We start from the raw sequence: 21,687 nt of genomic DNA, 5'->3' as shown, positions 1-21,687 counted from the left end.
GGTAACCAGTACTTAGCGCCAGGACACCCAAGGGTAATCGAGCGCTCTGCAAGTGCAAATAACATAAATTATGTCTCTTCGAACGTTGTGTTTCACAACCTTACTTACACGTTTGTAGGTATCACGTAACACAAAGGTGCTGGCACTTTAAGGGGGCTGCCGAAAACACTCGGGTATTAGGTGCAGTTTGAATGGGAGTGCGGGGACCTTCGGGGGACAAGAGCATTTTAATTAGGTGGCAAAACGTCAGTGAATGAATCTCTAATGAGGGTGACGAGGCCAGTCAGACTGAAATGTGAAAAGGGAAGGGGCGGGAGGGCACTGCCACAAAGGGCCTGTGACGCAAGAACCACAAAATACTTCCAAAGAGGCAAGCGAACAGCAAAAATGTAGCGGACTGGAAAGGCAAACTGAATGAATACTCTGTCAGACTCATTTCAGTATGGATCCCTCAACTACTGTCACAGACACTAATAGCAATGTAAGCGATTCCAAAATTATTTTAAATTGGATGCAAAATGTACCAAAATAGAATGTTTCTTCTTACATAAAAAAGTTGCTTAAGGAAAGCGCTGGTTAATCTACCCAGAGCTATCCGACCCTCCTGCTCTCACCAGAGTTCGCCCTCACGGATGACAAGCAGCGCTCTAGAAATCGACTGATTGAGTGATCGCATTGCCAATTCTGTGAAAGTAGCACAGCCAAGACCTGCACCTAAATAAATCGCAATTTAACCCTTTTCCTTCTTCAAAATTTCTGCCAGCTGCTGATTGTAGCCTATTTTAACACGCCATTAGGCATGCCAGTGCACAGAGATTGTACCCCATTTAGGGTGACCAGATTTTGAGATGCAAAAACCGCGACAAGCCAGTCATAAACATAGGACTAAAGGCTGTAAGACTTAAGTTCTGGGGGCGTGGCTTGACGCACAAGGAGTATAGCGGCGTCCGAGTAGCGGTCTCCAGCGTACTTCGGTGAAGCTGCGTACACTGGATGTCTCCCGCAAAGTCTCCTAGCGGTAAATGCCTCAGAAGGTATGCTGAAGGTGATGGGAGCTTTGCCGCTCATGGCCGCATCCTGAATGGTGTTTCCTTTATCAGGGAAGTTTCTCCCGCACCGACGCTTCAGAGCAGCCGCCATTTTCTTTGTGAGGCGCGCACACGATTTACAGAAGCAATGAGACATGTTTACCCGTGAATGCCGCTTCCTCGTACCAGACTGCTGATAACTGGGTAATTTTCTTCATTTTTTTTGTATCCCAGTGCTCCTCCTCAATACCTCATGCCATTTCTCCTCAGATATGCTTTTGCAAAATTAAAGTGAATATCATGTCAGCCATTTTGTGCTGCACTTCTTTATTGACTGGCGTTTACCTACCTGCCACATTTTCTGAGTGTTGTACTCTGCATGTTTATGATCTGATAATATTAATCTCAAATTGTTAAAGGGACACAGTCAGACTTGTTGAATAGACATCTTTTTTGAAGTTTTTTTTTTCTCTTTCTTAGTCAGAATTTCAACGTCATCTTCCCCTAATATATGCATGATTTTTTTAATTCTATTTGATAGTATGCTTAATGGGAAGACCTAAGACACACTCTTCTACATTTTCTAAAACGAAGCAGATTTTTATTAAAAATTCAAAAATATTCACAGAGTTCTCCAAATTAGAGGACTCTCTGTTGTCTGTACCTCATACTCAAGAAGTTACCATGGAGCCTTCTTCGGCCACGTCAGGAAAATCTGTCACTAAGCGCTTAAAAAAGGATCCTCCTTCTCCGCCAAAGTCAGTCTCGCCGGTCTCTATGGAGCTACTGCTTGAAGAAATCAGAGCTCTCCGACCTTTCATGGAAGAGACTGACGCCAAACTGCAAATACTTACAGATAATTGGTCCAAATTAGATACGCGAGTTTCTGCAGTTGAACAAAGTGTTTAATCTTTCAAAGATACATGTGCTATCGTCTCTCAACTTCACTCCCAAGTCTCTGTGCTCCAACGACAAGTTGAGGACCTTGAAAATAGAAATAGGCATAACAACCTTCACATTTATGGCTTGGCGGAGGGACTTGAGGGGTCAGATGCTCTCACCTTATTTAAATCTTTCCTTCCCAAGCAACTTCACAGGCCGGATGGCACTACACTTAACATTCAATGCCTCCTCTTCACAACGACCAAGAGGTGTCATTTTATATTTCTTGGAGTACACAGACCTACTAAAAGTTTTGTCAGCTGTCAAATCTTCTCAAAGAATAACATGGTCAGGCTCCACCTTATTCTTCGCACAGGATTACGCTAAAGCTACTTCTAACAGACGAAAAGCTTTCCTCAATATGAGACCTGACTTCGCTCTATGGCGAGCCTGTTATGGTCTTTTCCATCCCTGTCTTTTTAAGGTTACGTACAACAACAGAACCACTACATATGAAGACCCGTTACGACTACAGAGCTTTATTAACTCCTGTAAAACAGTCAGCATGGACTCCTCCAATTTTTCAGCTTCATTTAATGGTTAATGTTGTGTTTATATTTCAAAGATTTTTCACAGTTTATTCTTCACTTGGTAGTATTTATTTGTATTAGGGATTATACTTACTGGTCTTAGATGACCTTTTGATCTACATTGATTCCAGTTTACGCCTTACCGATTGATATGTTTAATTATTTTTCAGTGCGTAATATGTCTTAACTAATTGTTGCTCTTCACTTTCACAAGTCCTTTTCTTTTATGGTGTGGCTTCCCTTGGTCCTCCGTGTGGTCCCGCCCGGATGTTCTGCCTCTCCATGTGGTTTCACCTCCCCCTCTTCACATTTATAGGTATGTTTTTTGTTTTGTCTTTTGTTCTTTGTGTCACAATGTCTTTGTTCCTTTTGTTTGCTCTTTACCCAAAACTTATCTATTCATTTAGTATCTTCGATTCGCTTCTCTGCTACTTTCTGATTCGTTTTTTTTCACGCCTAATATCGCATGTCCATTTCTTTTCATTCTTTCTTGTTATCTTTTCATTCATATTCTTCCTACATTCTACTTTGCTTTTATATTGAGCCCACGTATTGGGACCCGAATCCTTCATTGGACTTTACAGTCTGGCCCTCACATTTCTCCTTACTTTGACTTTACACCTCTTATTACTTTATCTCTGTCCTGTTTTTATATCTTATATTGTTAATACAATGAATTGGACTTTCATTTCGCATTTTTACTTCAAGTTATTTCTATTAATCTATGTCATTAAAATTACTTACCTGGAATGTTAGGGGTTCGAATTCGCCAATTAAACGACAAAAAGTTTTGACCCACTTACCTAAGTTAGGCGCTGATATTGTTTTTCTGCAAGAGACTCATCTTTCCGATGCTGAATCCTTAAAATTAAAAAAAGGTTGGGTAGGAGAAGTGTTCTCTTCCCCTGGGGATGGAAACGTAATGGAGTTATGATACTTTGTCATAAATGCCTTCCGTTATCCATCTTATCTCAAGAATCAGATGTCTCCGGTAGATGGTTGAATGTTAAGTTGTCTCTAGGGGTGTTCCAGTCTCTCTCCTCAATGTTTACGCTCCTATATGCGGAGAACCTGCCTTTTGGCCTTCATTGTCTAAGCAAATCACTCACTGTATAGATGACAACTTCATCCTAGCTGATGATTGTAATCAGACTGTTGATCCATTTATGGGCCGAAATTTTAAAGTCTCCTTTATACCTAATAAACCCCATAAATCGTTTGTCCATGCTATTAATCAGCATAAATTCCTTGACGTTTATGTAATCCGACCACCAGAGAATTTACTTTTTATTCCCCATCTCATCGATCTCAGTCAAGGATTGATTATATATTTGTATCCCACAATATCTCGCAAACTCTCACACATGCAGAAATTGGACCAATCTTACTGTCAGATCATGCCCCTGTTTCAATTGGCCTTGACATTTTACCCAAATTCACAGGTCCCAGAAGATGGCGTTTTAATAATGCCCTTCTCTCAGATCCAAAATTCCCAGCCTACTTTACTGCTTTCTTTGATTAATTTTTTATGATAAATCAAACCCCATCCATGCCCTTTTCCACTACATGGGACGCTTTTAAATCCTCCGCAAGAGACCTCATAATTGGTTTTGTTGCTAAGAAACGAAATATTTCCCGTAAATTCACTAAGACTCTCCCTCAAGATATCAAGAGACTGGAGCACTCTTATTACACCTCACACTCAAAAGATTGTCTGACGGCCCTTATTAATGCCAAGATGCAATTTAATAAGAAGTCCACAGAAGATGCCTCACTATATTTGTTGAAATCCAGTGCTAAGTTTTATGGGGGCAAAAATAAAGCTGGAAACATTTTGGCCAACTACCAGAAAGTTAGACATAATAAGCTGAACATTGAATCTGTATACGATGCGAACTCGGATTTAAAGTTTAAGAACGCTGAAATTTTGAATGAATTCTCTATCTTTTATAATTCATTATATGTTTCTGAAACACAACTCACTGATCACTCCTTGCTACACTTGTTCTCCAATATTCAAAAACCCCAAAACTCTCTCCCAGATTTATCCTCACTGGAATTAGACATGACACAGAAAGAATTATCGCAAGCCCTTCATCATCTTACAAAAGATAAAGCGCCGGGACTTGATGGTTTCACTGTCAAATTTTATTTACACTTTTCTAAACTTTTGCTTCCCAAATTGCATTTTCTAATAACTTCCTTTGGCGCATCAGGTGGTTCTTCAGGTTCTTTCTCAGAAGCACATATTTGCCTCATTCCCAAAGAAGGTAAGGACCCCAAATACTGCAAAAATTACAGACCCATATCATTGGTTAATATCGACCATAAAATCTTTTCCAAAGCATTAGCCTCAAGATTAGACTCCTACTTACCAGATATTTTGGGAAAAGAACAATCTGGATTTGTTAAAGGACGTTTCATAACCGACAACACACAACTCCTTTTCAATGTTCTGTCCAAATCCTCACTTTTCACACAACCCATCGCAGCAAGAGCCTTAGACGCTGAAAAACGCATTTGATAGAGTTGAATGGGCCTATCTGTTTTACACTCTCAAATGGTTTGGTTTAGGCCCTTAATTCATATCTTTAGTATCTCTCCTTTACTCCAACCCTCGCGCGGCAGTTTGTGCCAACAGTTTGATATCTCCATTTTTTAATTTAGGAAGAGGTGTCCTCTTTCCCCATTCCTTTTTAATTTGGCTTTAGAATCCTTTCTTTCTAAGTTACGCCAGAACTCAAATTTACATGGCTTTCAAACATTAAATTCCCACATCAAATTGGCAGCGTATGCAAATGACATATTACTTTTTATGTCCACAACAAATGAATCAATCCCTGCCTTTTTGGCAGAGGTAAAAGCTTATTCTAGCATCTCTTGTTGCAAATTAAACAATGATAATTGTGAGATTCTACCCGTAACAAAATACACCTTTAAGTCAGATTTTACCACTTCCAATTTTATATGGTATTCGCATCACATTAGGTATTTAGGGCTACATGTTACTTCTTCTATTTTGGATACTGCAGCTCTTTGCATGAATAAATGTATACAAAAGATCTCAGACCTAACCACTAAATAGCATTCCCCTTTATCTGTCATGGTGGGGTCGCTTAGACACTATCAAAATGATGATTTCACCAATAATTTTATATACTATCTCTAATATCCCAGTTCCTATTCCCACAAAAAAAAAATTACAAGAATAATTCCATCCTTTCTTCCTTCCTTTGGAATCACAAGAAATCCTGAATGTCTCTTTCAAAACTAATTCGCCCCAAAACAGAAGGTGGAGTAAATTTTCCCGACTTCCTGGCGTATCAAGAAGCTTTCCTTTTATGTCAAGCTTCTCTTCGATGAATACCTCTCCTTCTCACGCAAACCGCAGGCCTTATCTACTCCCATTATTAAATTCACATCTAAACTTTTGCTATCATTATCCCCCTCACCTCTGAATACTGTAGACTTTTTCCTAAATTCTACAATTTGGCACAATAACAACGTGCTTATTGGAAACAAACCATTTTATTGGAAGGCATGGCGTCAGAAGGGATTCATTTGGATTCACCAACTATTTTCACAATCGGATTTCATATCTTTCTCCTTCCTCAGTCAATCATTCAAGTTACCTGCCTCATTCATTCATGAATACCTTCTACTTAAAAAAGCTGTAACGGATACACATACCCAATTGTCTACTGCATATGATGTTTCCACCACTCCAGATTCCCCTTCTCAACTCCACATCCTGTTGAAGACTGAACAAAAAGCTTCAACTATATACAGTCTTTTACATAGTACTAACGCTGTTAGGCAGAAATCCAAAATTGAAGAGGCGTGGAAACGACATTTTTTATTATCTTGGCCGGTCCACCAATGGGACAAGGTATGGTCTAAGATTCGTAAGTCATCCAGAGCTGCTAACATAACACAAACATTGTTTTTTGTTTATAACAGACTTTTATTTACACCGAGTGTTTTAAGTAAACAATTTAGTCTGTACCTAATGTTTGCTGGACATGTTCCTCCCCAAAAGCTGATTTGTTTCATATGTTATTTGCATGCCCTACTGTTCTACATTTTTTGAAACAGGTCTGGTCTCCAATCAACTTGATTTTTGATACAAAATTTCCTTTCTCCTATACACATGTCTTCTTAGACTCTCAGACTAAGACTGTTGGGAGACTGTTACGCTGAATACTAAAATAATCAATTTGTTATTAGCAGTCGCATTCCAGCAAATCACAGTAAATTGGAAAGACTTTTCTCAAATTCTTACAGAGCATGGTGGTATGCTGTATGCCATAATCACAGGGTGGACACTTCCTTTGTATACCCTTTACATATGGCAACAAAACGATTGGCTCTATGGTCACCTGTTACAATATATTTGGACGCAAGTGCCAGTCGTTCTTTTTAGCTGCAACTTACCCAGCAGGAAGTCTTAAGACCCCTTGAACTCCCTAAACGTTCCTCAAATATTTGATATTCTAATATTTTGTATGCCTTATTCGTGCTATTTACTATGCTTAGTCTTATTACTGAGTCCAATTTGTTTTACTGTATAACTTCGTTTTACTGTATAACTTCATTGTAATGTTTCCTCCTGCATGACATGCATTTAACTTTGTGAACTATGCTATGACACTTTGCATTTCACTAATAAAACTTTCTGAACTTAAAAAGACTTAAGTTCTGCCCATCTGGTCTGGGTGGTCTGTGCAGGACCGCCCGTGTGGATGTGCCCAGCATCACCACTGCAATGGAGGCCGAGCCCTCGCCCCCCTACGGCGTTCACAGGCAGACACACACACGCAACACTGCCACGGAGCAGCACACATCACATACAACACAATCGTCTGCACATCTGACAACAGAGACATGCACCCACCACAACAGACACACCAACTACAAAGAGTACAGTTCCCCCTGCAGCACGTTACACAGGGGCTCACTCTGCAGAAACATTAACATGTATTTATTATGTATAACATTCACACTACACACAAGGGCAGCACAGTGACACATTGTGAACACAAGAGAGATGAACACTAAACAGAGACTCGAAGGCATACGGGCACAGGCACTATACAGGTACACACACAACAGAGGCGCAAATGAACTCTACACGTAAGACAAACAAATAATGAGTCCACAAAGAAAAGCAGTACGCACAAAACTGTGGTACACAGACTAGATATTCATCAGCCTACATCCCATAGATGCGCACGAACACATAGATACACTATCTGCATGCATACAGTACAAAGATATGAGCACCAAAATCAGAGCATTGGTGCACAAACAAGGACAGATAAGCAATGTCCAACATTACACAACAGGTGATCAGAGGCCCTGACAAAACCAAACACACAGGGGCATGCATCAGTGGCGTAACAAATCCTGAGGGGTGCCCCCGCAAAGTGCCACAGACATGCATCCTCAATAGGTCCCACAGTTACACAAGTTAGAGCTATTGGCATTGTAAATGACAATGTCTTTTATATATATGTTTTTAAAACGAAAAAAAATATAAAAGGCATTGTTATTTGCAATTATATGCAAAAAACTCCTAGGCAGACTTAATGTTAGACAACAGCATAAAGGACCCAATTGAGAATAGGAACAAGAAGGAAAAAAATATGAAAAAATTCATAAATGCAAAACAGACATGTTTTTAATATACACAATTAAAATCATATAATAACCTTACACAATCCAATTTATATGACATAACCTTACACAATCCAATTTATATGACATAACACAATTAAAATTATTAGGTGCAAAAGGGTACATATAAAAACACCAAAAATGACAACACTTAATTAAAAAGACACAATGAATAATTGTTACAGGGTATCCAACACTTAATGAAGAAGAGATTACTCTCGACGCGCGTTTCGGCGAAAACGCCTTCTTCAGGAGTCACAATAAAAAATCTGTAATTATATATAAGAAAAGAAACTTCATAAATCACATTTTTATAACAATATGTATCTAATAAACAACACAATTCTAACAAAATATACATGACTACAACACAGGTTGTACATCTCATGCCCACAAACCTAACCTAAAAGGGTCCAGTATTTCTACTTTTATGTCTAACTTGTGTTATGATACACATATTTCTTAGAGTCGATTGAGTAGTACTTCGGGAAAAGCAACTAGAAACAACTATAAGTAAAACAATAGCTATTCATTATAGATTATTCAAATAGGTGCCGTTTCTAATACATCAGTATTTGCATACGTTGGCAGACACAAACTTACATAGGTAGCTAGTGACTGACTGTTTTAAGGATGGTGATTTCATATAGAAGACAAATCATGTATATATGCTATATAGTGAGTTAGGTGAACAGCATGTTATCAGGTTGATGTAAAATTGGCTGTACCTGTATATCTATATACATGTGCATTATAATCTCCAATCCACCAGAAAAAAATATAATGTGGATACAATTATTTTTAACGATATTCCAAATTTAGTGTAGAAAGAGGATTTCTCTCATAAGTAACACATGTGGTAATTATTTTTCATATTACCTGTTTGGTGCGATCTAATGAGTCTAATATAGAGGTAGTTTCAAATTCGAAAAAGCCAGTGGTGACGAATATTATCACTAGATGTAAAAAAGTGCTGTAAGACATAATGAGAGTCCCAACGGAATTAGTGTCTAGAGCCACTGCATAGACAGATTCTCTAATCTAACACATAAGGAATTCATTTTATCATGATACCTGTTTTTGAGAGGACTGATATCTTTGATGTGGAGATTAATCCAAGTTAGCCAAATTTAATAATATGGCGCCTTTTCATTAGATGTATATAGTCGCTGAAAAACAAAAGCAATAACTTGTTATTTGCAATGCCAGTAGCTCAAACTTTAATAAAGCGAGACCTATTGCATTGCAAATGCTTGTTGTTAATAGCATTGTTTTCCACAGGTCGAAAAGTGCATCATTCCTGGAGGTACTGCAATAGCTGGTTGTTGGCCTAATCTTAAACCAGCTAGATACGAAAAGGCCTGTGTGTGTATGAGGGTAGGTCCAGGATTGTGTGTGAGGATAGATGCACGTGTGCATGAGGGTAGGTCCATGTGTGTTAGTATTTGATAGTGAGTCCATGTGTGTATCAGGGTGTAGTGTAGTTCCTATTTTCCCAATAGGCTCTGCGCATTGGAATAATATCTTCAATAGTATAGACGTAGGACTGTGGTTAACTAGGTCTTCTACTGACGATATTAGACTTAAAGTTATGTGTGCCAGCTAGCTCAGAGTTCACTAGAAACTTTCTGGAATAGGCAAGGAGGAGTTTAACCTCCCTGGATAGACAAGAAGGGATTTAGTTTCTGACAACCATAGAACATGACAACTTTGCTCTCCCCTAATCAAGAGTATATCTCTAGAGTCGTGTGAAAACAAAAGACAGCTTATTTTACTCAGTCAGTACGTGCATTCTTAGTTTCACCAGATTGTAGAGAAAAGGAAGAGACGGGCGTGTTCAATAAAAAGGTGTTATTTATTGATCAGTCTCTTTTCTCATACAAGAGAAATGAATCGCTATTATTGCAATACTTATAGTTAAGTAAAGTGCATACAGTAAAAACAGAATTATAAAATAATACTGTAAAAGCATTGATATGGTTTCTTAGCCATATGATACTTTAAAATGGATAAAATAGATACATACATATATACATTTGACTAATCGTACTCAACTGGTGCTTCTAACTACGCCTACCCCAGTGTACCTGACCTAAGCCTAATACGTGGGCGGGAGTAGATAAGTAGCAGTTTAAGTTAAGTTTGCTTTGCCAAGGATCTGATTCAAGAATTCTCTGTGAGGGGTTATTCAGTTCAGTACCTGGGATATAGAAGGCTGGAGGGCTGGTATCTCACTCTCAGGACTTGATATCCCAGCTGCCTGCGAGGGCGGCTGGAAATGCCGGAGGCTGGATTTCTCGGCAAGAGAAAAGGCAGCGTCTCTCTCTCAGCGCGTCAAAAGGGAGGGGCAGCGTCCGTGGGATTTTTCTGCATCAGCTGGGCTCCTCGGCAAGTCGCACTGCTTCAATCTCGTCACCACCACCGTGTGTTCCTTAGGGCAATGTCGGTAATATTTATACCTGAAAGGTGCCGAGATTGACGTAAGGATGGACATAAATACGTCAATAAGGATGTCATAAGAACTGGTCGTTCTTACATTCTTTACTGGAGTTCTTGGCTAAATCAAAACAATGGCTGCGGGGGATTTCCCAGGTTGCTGGAGGTTTGATTTGTTTTGAGAACTCGGTATGCTTTCTATGGGGGCTGGAGGGATAGTGCTTGCCTAATGTGGTAGCATGCGCTATGACCTAATCAGAAAACGGGTTTCTGTGCCGTTGTATGGCCACTATTGATTTATTAACCGGACAAGGGTCAGAAACAGGAATATCGATACAGTTCCCATAGGAAATACATCACACCCACTCCACGGAATCTATGTCCATATTTACTAACCTAAGCATAGTAAACATAACGTAGCATAACTAACTTTCTAATGTGTATTTAAACCGCCCCAAAATACATCTATTTGCATACAAAATGGATTAGCGTAACACATGAAAAATGAATATAGTTACTATATGCATTCAAGCAGTGTAATCATTCAAAAGAGGATGCACATTTGATATCAGCATGAATGATTTGCGAAAAAAACACATGAAATGGCTCTTAATACAGAAGAAAAAAGTGTGAGACCATTTCATCACATAGAAATGTAATCCTACTTGTAAACAATCTAGAGGTTGAGATAAAGTCTTCTAGAGATACCTAAGAATAGAAGTTTTCTGTTCTCTCAGAATAGTTCACTTTAAGCAGAAGATAAGTGCCTGATAGGTAAATATTTTGTGTTTGGAGAAAAAATTCCTGCTTGCAGGAGCAGACTCGAAAAAAACTCTCAGTGGCTTTGTTTTTCAAAACCGAAGGCCAAATTCAGAGTTCAGGGAACGCTGTGTGCACGTTTTGCTCAAAGTCATTCTTTTTGTTCAGGCGAAAACATCATATCATTTAGATGTTCGAAAAAACAGTCAACAGCTTCTTGTGAGAGCTCGACAAGGTTGGAAAATGACGCTACCATGCATTCATGAGCATGATTGCTCTCAGTGATGGTTAGATCAGCATAGCTGACAGATGGTCGTACCTGATCGATGCTGCTTTCATCTTGTACTTCACTACCCTTCAATCGCAGTGGTGAAGTCTCCACGAATGCCGTCATCAGGATTGGTAGCCACTGGGGACAGCACAATGCATGAGCCTTAACTGGACTCAACAAAGTCTCTGCATCCAATGGCACTTCTGATTGTAGTGTGAGACAGGTGTCCAACACGCATTCCTCGCCGCATAGCAAGCACCTTAATACAGGCATAACACAAGACTGCCACAAGGGTCTGAATGAAAGAAACCAAGTCATATTTAAATCTCGTAGCCGTGCTAATCCAAGGACTTTAGTTATGCGGTCCCGGTAGCGGATAGCTAGGATCGTTTCTTCCATTGTTGCTGGAGTCATGTCTGTGACATGGTTTGCCATAGCGAAGCAAAAGTAGCAAAAATAGGATCCCTGCTACTATTCCCAACAGGAGAGGTAGTACGCCAAAGATGGAATGGACGAAGTTAGGAAAAATACCAAGGATGGCTTTGAATGGGGTCAAAGTGCCTGAAAAAACTGTCATAAATACACTTGCGATACCGCTCGTATCAGAAATATTTAAGATTTCGTTTAGTATTTCTGCGAAATGTAGGGGGCTATTCGTTGATAGCAATGAATGAATCTCTGCCGTTGTCCTTGCAACTTGGAGATCATACGTTTCTTTTGATGACGTCAACCTGGTTGGCGTCTGTAGGAGCACAGTCTTCATTCTGCTTAAAGTATCAATTCGAATAGAAGAGAAATTCAAACTGGGCCATAACCTTGCCTCCCTGTCTGGAGTATCGTTCGGGAACAATACTCGTTCACAGCACATGACCCTGGTAGTCACGCTTACGAGATAAGGTTTTCCGGGCAGCAGGCTGCAACATCTGTGATCTACAATTAGAATGTAACTCCCGTTCGAGAGTCTCCTAAAGAATGGTTCTATTTGTTTTGCAGGTGTGCCTAACTCGTGACATGAAAGGTTATTTGAAGTCCCTTCACAGGCCCCATGCAAACTAATACCCTGGCACAGAAGTATACCGCTTAGTGATCTTGCACAATTATTGCCACTAAGAAATACACTCTGTCCTTTATTACTGACACATGTGTGTGTATAGGGCAAGTCCCATGTCGACTTAATGTATCCTTTATCCAACCTTTCATACTGGCCTGCCTGTATATATTTTTGGCAGTATTGAAACTGGAAAGTCGTTATCGGAATATTTATTATCCCATGTATTATCCATTCAATGACAGGTCGTTCTGACATTGTCAATGGTAATCTCTCAAGTTTTTCAATGCTCAGAATTGTATAGTCAGCACCCTTCTGTGCCAAGCGGATTTGTTTATCAGTAATGTTAAACATATTAAACAGTGACGTTGTGTTGATTAAACACCAAGGCACATAGCCTGAACGCAGATTTTGTAACGTCCAGCCAAGCTGTACAATAGAACGTAATTGAGACTGACCGTGTTGTAACATCAGTAAGTCTTGCTCTATTATATCGATTGCTGAAGACACAATACTGTCCAGTGAATATATTCTGGAAGACAGAGTCATTAACCCATTGTCTACAACAGAAAGTGATTTTTCCAAATTAACATGGTCAATTTCCCGTATTCTTTCCGCTATCTCAATTTGAGTTTCTTTCCAAGCTTCGTTATAAGCTGCATATATAGAGGCCGCTATGAAACGTTTTTGACGCTGTTTGCGTGGTCCCATAATGAAATCACGCAAGTCAGCACCTTCGAGAGGGAAAGTTAGGTGTTGCTTAATTTCTGCCAGTGTGGAGGTATGTAGCCATTGAAGGCAGAGCTTGCCCACACTGTAAGTAGTTACTATCCCTGGATGTTGTCTCTGGGCGTATCTAGGGTCTGGCCTGGTCAATGTGAACCCCTGTATTTTGTTCAGGAATCTGTCTTGACAGTTATTTGTGTCTGTAGGCCAGATCAACCATTGTTTCCATTCAGGATGTGTTCTGTTTTCGTTTAGAATATGGTTTACGTCTATCTCAACATCCGTAGTGCTATTACTGTCCGTTGTTGGCTTTGGAATAGACGGTTTGTTTAAGTCTTTGATTTTGGCTCGGCCAAGACAGGTAGTCTGTTGAATAGTGTCATTCAAAAATATAATTTGTTCTGGGATCATGCAGGCTCTAAATATTGATTCTATACCTTGCACTTGCCAATCTCTTGTGCCCCAGATCGTTTTCGTTTCAATGTTACTGTTCCAGAAATCAAAACCAAATGTATTCATTTTTTCAAAAAATGAGTCTGAATATATCAATTTTGTGTTTGTAAGCATGGTTTTCACTCCTGTCTTATTTAACAATTTGAAATAGAATGTTTCTGCATTACTTGTGTTAAACTCTGAGAAGTATGAATATTTATCATAAAATGTTTTTGAACTGTCTTTTGGTGGAGTTGCACAATGTTCCCATTGGTTATAATTTAAAACATTTCTAGGCTGAGTAGATTTATGCAGATAGTGGTTACCATAATGGTAGTAGCAAAACATCTCATCATAATTAGATGAACCTTGTAAATAATCATGTTCTGTAAATTTAGCAGACATCACAAGATCAGACATCATATCATTAATACTTTCAAAGTCCCAATCATCAGCAAATGTGTTTGGTTTTACAAAGTCACTTAATGAAATCTTAAATTGGTGTGGATACTTCAAAAGTTCAACCGGGCCATATATTTCATATTCAGTTTTGTCCCATGCTACCCCGCCGGGTATAGGATTGGCTGTGAAGTTGACTGAAGAAAGTTCTCTTTTCTCGACGTGTGAAGATGTGTGTGGTTTAAGGACCAAGTTGATTTTCTGGCTTGCTGTGTCCATTGTAGCATATTTTCCCTCAATGAAATGTCCCAAGCATAGTACCATGATGAGCCAAAGTATGAGGATAAATGCACCAAATGCCACCCAAATTTCAATCCATGGAGAAATCAGATAGGTTTCTTTTAGTTGATGAAAAAGTTCCTTTGCTTTATCTTTAAAAGTTTTTGTTGTCAGCTGTACTTCTGGTTCACTTGGATCCTCAGAAAAATCATCGAAGTTGATGAGGTAGCCGGATGCTGTTCTGTCAATTGTTCCAATTGCTTCTTGATTACTTTTTGCTTTTGGAATTTGCTTTGTTTCATTAGAATAGTCTGTAGTTACATCATTGTAGGTTGGTGTTTCATGATGAAAAGCTTTGATTTGGGTTTTAAGAGGTTTAAGTTCTATTGCTTTGTTGCATAGTCCTTGTTGATTCACCGAAGATTTTTCAAATGTGATTAGTCTTTCAGTTTGAACCTCTGTATTTGTAGCAAACTTTGGTGTTCTGCTACTTCTTGGGAGTCCACTTGGCCTACTACTTGTTATCGGCCACATGATTGTGGTTTAACCAGGTCGATGGATATGACTCGGTTCTCCTTTTTACCAGCAAGGGGCGGTAGCACTACTGATCTCGTCCCGTTGACAGACAAGACAGGAACTGCTTTTCTGTAAGAAGGCCCAAATTCCTTCTTTACCGGATCTTCTCTCTGACCAGATCCCCGATCTTTGGAATCCAGACAGTCCTTGCTGGGACAGGTGGTTTCTCTTCAGTGGTTGTTGGCTGAAGTTTCAACTTTATGTTGCTCAGGTCTCTTCTTGTTTCATTTAAGACCTGTAAAATAGCCAAGCGATCTTTGATATCAAAGCATTTTTCTTTAACCACTGAAGTCTGACTATTTAAGTCCTGGACTAACATTCTAGTCCCAAACAATAGTTCGTACGGACTGAGACCTCTCAGAGAATTTCTTGACAGATTGTTTAGACTACGTTGGACACTTATTAGATGTTTGACCCACCCAGCTCCCGAACCTAATACCTTTGCTGTTATAGATTGCTTTATGCCTTGGTTTTTTCTTTACACCATCCCGTTTCCCTCAGGAAGGAAGTGAGAAGAGTCCCGCAATGCTATGCTCATTCTGGCCAGACACCCCCCACAAGCTCGAGAGCTAAAGGAAAGATATTGGTCAGGACGTAGCATGCTTCTAGTGTATATGCCATTATAGAGTCGCAAATCTTTTATAACAGTTCAGACGTCAGCCGAGAGTTGGGGTCTACATTATAAGTGAAAATAGTCTTTACATGTCAATGTGACGCTTTATTCATACTGGGTTTTATTCTTTATTGTTTTTGATCCAAACTGGAGTGAAACGCCATGGTAATATACCGTCTCGGTCGCCACTGCGATCTCTGTTGCAGTCTGGGCAGTTTTTTACAAAAATGTGATGATGCAGGCTCATGCCTGGCCACCAGTACACTGATTGTAATTCTTCCAGAGAATCTTTAAGCTTGAGGTGTCTAAGACCCTCACCCATATGTGCGTCTGCTATTAACAAGCCTCTCCTGTCCGTGTTTGGAATTACCCTATCCCCCACTCCAGGGATTCGAGCAAAAGGGACAGAGTTTGCATCGATTCTGTATGTATAATTGAGTTGATAGTTGATCGGTAGCGCTGAGCAGTCGCCTTTTGATGACGTTTTTACCGCCAGCAATGTTTCACCGTCAATGTATTTTACTGTACGCTTTTTTGTAGCTACGGAAGCCGATTTAGTTGCTACCGCTGTGGCTGTCTCAGCCAATGAATTCCCTGCAACGTGAACGCCATCACGTTGGTGACTCAGTGAATGTATCACATGAGTCTTTGGTAGTTCTTTCTGTAAAAGAACTACTTGTTCCCAAAGCGCTTTTTGCTTTATTGTGGCACCTGTGTCATCTTTGTAACCGTTTTGAATCAATTTCTGTAAATCGTTATTGTATGATTTGATGCAGTAATATGAATCGCACACTATAAGTGTCGGGAATTCGCGATCGGCATTCTCTAGCGCCATTTTTAACGATATTATTTCAGTTTGTTGTTCTGAATTATTTTCTAGTGAATGTGTTTTTGTAAATAGAGGTCTTAGTTTACCTCTGCGCCACACGTCTTTTACAATCTCGCTTGTCGCGTTGTATGCTTGCTCTCCCCAAACTGAGGGTTGAGCATGTCCGTCTGTATAGATTACACAGGCATACTGTCGTAAGGGCAGAATGTCGATTGGCAGAGGATATTCTCTTTCATATTGTAGATATTTTAATTCCTTTAATTCCGGATCAAAATAGTATTTTACTTTGTCTGTAGCAATAGAATTTACCCATTGTACCCATTCTGGATTCAATGCTGTTGTCGGTAAATTACATGGGGTTGTTAATGCCTCAAAGGCTGATTCTGCTGTTCTGACTGTAATACGTCTACCGTCAGCTTTGTCTTTTTCTTTTGCTATAGCCGTTTGAACCGCATGAACAATGTTTTCCTTAATGCTGAGCGTTTTTTCAGCTTCTGTGTACAAGTGTGATTTGTACGCTATTGGTACCGTTTCTCCCTCATTAGAGGTCAGGTATGTGAATCCGCATCTTCCTGGGATGACTCGAATCACAAGATTGCGTGTGTTGTCACGTGTTTGTAGTTTTGTTTTAACTAACATGTCTGTTTGTTAAGATCTCAAAATTTCTGTGTGTTTTTGAGTCCAGTTGATTCTTTTAAAATCTGGTTTTATTAGATCATAGAGAGGTTTGACCCTCTCTGCATAATTTATAATGTAAGTTCTTCCGAAATTTAGGAAACCTAGAATTGATTGTAAGTTTTTTAGTGTTCTAGGTGCTTGGATTACAGCACATTTCTCTAGGAAATTGTCAGCCAGGCTTTTGCCTTCACTTGATAGCTCATATCCTTAAAACAGGACAGTTAGATGGGCAATTCTTGACTTTTTAAAGTTGAATTTGTAACCCTCTGCTGCGAACCCAAGTATTATGGTGTTCACTCTTTTCAAGTGAGTATCCAAGTCATCATCTGTTAGATAGATGTCATCGACATAAGATAATGCCTCGTCATCATATGTTTGTAGTAACTCTGTTACTCTCGCTGAGAATAATCCTGGCTGTTCTTGAACCCCTGTGGCAAACGACAGAAATTTGTTTGCGCGCCATTTATTGAGAACGCGGTCAAATATCTGCTTTCTGGTGCTATATTTTGACAAAAGAATCCGTTAGAGATGTCTAATGTTGTTATGTATTTTTTGTGCGCACTATGTTATTCATTAGTGCTGCACTGTGTGAGTTTTGCACTGCAAAAGTTTTGCAACATGAGTTCAAGTGTCTGTAGTCCAAAACAAGACAATATGACTCATCTGGTTTGGAGACAGGAAACAAGGGATTGTTCATTTGTGAGGTGCAAGTTTCAATCACCCCCTGGTATTCAAGTTGATCTAGGATCTCTTTTACCTGTTTTTTAGCTTCTTGCTTAATTGGGTACTGCCTCTGTGCAGTAGGTTGTGATTGTAACTGGATTTTGTGAGGAGGAGAGTCCTCATCCCATCCCACATGGTTTTTATATAATGCAGGAGCTTGGGCAACTGCCCACTTTCTTGCAAGTGTATATTTTTTATGTATTGGAATATGATTAGAGAAGGCAGGCATAATTATTTCTTCGCCATGAGGGCACTCCCTGACAAACTCTGGTGGCCAGTCTTTTTCAGCTAGAACGATGTCATAGCCCTTGGAGAGATTATCCCAAAATAGAACCCTTATTTTCCTAGTCTTATCCCCCTCTATACGTAACGTTATTTCATATATTTTATGAAGTTTGCTAACTCTGGTATCTGCAGTTTCCACCTGAATGTATTCATTCGTGACCACTGTCTCCAGATGATTCATCAGGATCTTGCGAGCTATGCTCACTTCTGCTGCGCTGTCTAGCATTGTCTGAGCCCATTCTCCGTTTTTCAGCTGTGTCCTCAGTATTCTCGGCATGGTTGATTACTTTAATACTGGCCTTCTTCTTTGGAAATTGTAATTTTTTATTTTGATGAGCAGGTTCCTTGTCTTTGGACTTGACGTGCTCTTCCCTGTGTTCTGATCGGCCTCTTCTTTCCGATTTCTGCGAGGAAGTCTGAAAAGATTGAGAGGGACGTGTATCAATATCTTGATATCTATCAGGTTTCTTTATATTATCCCTATTTCTAAGGTTGTATTTTTTCACAGAGGGCTCCCTTTGGGTAGACTTGCGTCCTTGGTCCGGAGATCTTTCTCTCCGCCGAGGAGACCTTCCTCTGGTTTGGAATCTTTTTTCTTTAGGGGTGGATTGTTTATTTCCATCCCAGCTCTTTTTTTGAGTGTTTAGATTATTTTTAATAAATACCTTTTCTGGATTTTCAATTAGTTGGGGTTTCACCGGTATTCCACCCAAACTATCTCTTCCTAGTTCTTCATAGGATTTTTCTATGATTCTGGCAATTTCAAATGGTTGGTCTGCTATATTTGTCTCTTTCAACCTCTGGCGGATCGCCACATTTGCTGCTTCTCCCTTTATATTGGCTAGTAATATTGCCGAGACCTGCTTGAAGTCTTTCAGTAATTTCATACCAAGAGTTAAAGCAGGTTCTGGACCGTATTCATCTTGAATTTGTTTTAGCACATCTGGTATTACTGATATGGATGGAACACCATGTGTTTTTGTGTAAACGGAAGCAAAGACTGTACCCCAAGTGTCACAGTCCTCCACATGTGGTGCGATTCCCATTGGAAGACAGATAGTCAGAATCCTGTGTTTTTCAAGAGCGGTGGTATCCGGAAATGCCGCCTCTATTTGAGTGATTTTTTGTGCTAACCAGAATGGAATTTGTTCCCGTTTTGAGGGTACTTTTCCTAGACAGGACTGTATGTTCTGTGGTGTAATTTTATTTGTGTTCCCCTGATTAGGGGTCAGCTGTGGAATTGTAATAGCTGGTTGGACTGTTGAAGTCCGCATTACATATTGGACTAATTGTCTATGGATTTTAATTATTTGTTTTAGCTGTGCTAAAAGATCTGGTGCAGACATTTCTTCAATGTCTGGATGTGGTGTGTATCCGGCTAGGACCGGCCACGTTGCTCCTGGTCTACCTAGTGGACCGAGCCTGGTGATGTGATTATTATGTTTTAGGGCGCCATTAAACAAGAGCAGATGCTCTTGATATTTGAGTGGTATTTCCACCTCCTCGAAAGGAGTATACTCATTCGGAGGTTCCTCTATTTTGTAATAGTGGAAGTCCTTTGTTACAGCGTTTGCTGCTGGAAAGTTTATCCATGAATAGAACACCTCTGTCTGCCGATATTCGTGTGCCTCAATTACGAATATGACTGTACCACCTCTCGGTGTCTGTCCATTTTCTATAAGTTTTAAAGTTATAGTTTTTCTTATGTTGACCGGGATTAGTATTGCATCCGGGTCTTGCTGTAGGAGACTATTGTCTTCCGCTAGGAGTTGAACTGCTATTCTAGCTGTCTCATTTTCTACTTCAATGTCTGACATTTCACTGACAAGAAGATTTTTGTTTATTTACAGATCAGGTTTCTATGGAAACAAAGATTAGATGGACAATATTTTGGAACAGTGTATCCTTCAACGTTGAATAAACCAAGAACCATACATAGGAGTCTCCTCCTACGAAGTTCGGCGGATTTAACCTTTCACCCACTCCAGACGTCTTTGAAGTATTATGGGAAAAAAGGGTCTCTGTGAAAAAGCACGACTGAGTTACTCTAATGTCTTACGTTAGATTTATCGCCTATCCAAACAGTTGGGCGCCATGTAGTGTAGTTCCTATTTTCCCAATATGCTCTGCGCATTGGAATAATATCTTCAATAGTATAGACGTAGGACTGTGGTTAACTAGGTCTTCTACTGACGATATTAGACTTAAAGTTATGTGTGCCAGCTAGCTCAGAGTTCACTAGAAACTTTCTCGAATAGGCAAGGAGGAGTTTAACCTCCCTGGATAGACAAGAAGGGATTTAGTTTCTGACAACCATAGAACATGACAACTTTGCTCTCCCCTAATCAAGAGTATATCTCTAGAGTCCTGTGAAAACAAAAGACAGCTTATTTTACTCAGTCAGTACGTGCATTCTTAGTTTCACCAGATTGTAGAGAAAAGGAAGAGACGGGCGTGTTCAATAAAAAGGTGTTATTTATTGATCAGTCTCTTTTCTCGTACAAGAGAAATGAATCGCTATTATTGCAATACTTATAGTTAAGTAAAGTGCATACAGTAAAAACAGAATTATAAAATAATACTGTAAAAGCATTGATATGGTTTCTTAGCCATATGATACTTTAAAATGGATAAAATAGATACATACATATATACATTTGACTAATCGTACTCAACTGGTGCTTCTAACTACGCCTACCCCAGTGTACCTGACCTAAGCCTAATACGTGGGCGGGAGTAGATAAGTAGCAGTTTAAGTTAAGTTTGCTTTGCCAAGGATCTGATTCAAGAATTCTCTGTGAGGGGTTATTCAGTTCAGTACCTGGGATATAGAAGGCTGGAGGGCTGGTATCTCACTCTCAGGACTTGATATCCCAGCTGCCTGCGAGGGCAGCTGGAAACGCCGGAGGCTGGATTTCTCGGCAAGAGAAAAGGCAGCGTCTCGCTCTCAGCGCGTCAAAAGGGAGGGGCAGCGTCCGTGGGCTTTTTCTGCATCAGCTGGGCTCCTCGGCAAGTCGCGCTGCTCCAATCTCATCACCACCACCGTGTGTTGCTTAGGGCAATGTCGGTAATATTTATACCTGAAAGGTGCCGAGATTGACGTAAGGATGGACATAAATACGTCAATAAGGATGTCATAAGAACTGGTCGTTCTTACATTCTTTACTGGAGTTCTTGGCTAAATCAAAACAATGGCTGCGGGGGATTTCCCAGGTTGCTGGAGGTTTGATTTGTTTTGAGAACTCGGTATGCTTTCTATGGGGGCTGGAGGAATAGTGCTTGCCTAATGTGGTAGCATGCGCTATGACCTAATCAGAAAACGGGTTTCTGTGCCGTTGTATGGCCACTATTGATTTATTAACCGGACAAGGGTCAGAAACAGGAATATCGATACAGTTCCCATAGGAAATACATCACAAGGGAAAACAGATATGTGTAGGTGATCCAAGCATAAACG

The sequence above is a fragment of the Lissotriton helveticus genome, chromosome 2_1, assembly GCF_964261635.1.
Source record: "Lissotriton helveticus chromosome 2_1, aLisHel1.1, whole genome shotgun sequence".
NCBI lineage: Eukaryota > Metazoa > Chordata > Amphibia > Caudata > Salamandridae > Lissotriton > Lissotriton helveticus.
The sequence above is the reverse complement of the archived record's forward strand: the minus strand, read 5'-3'. Positions refer to the sequence as shown.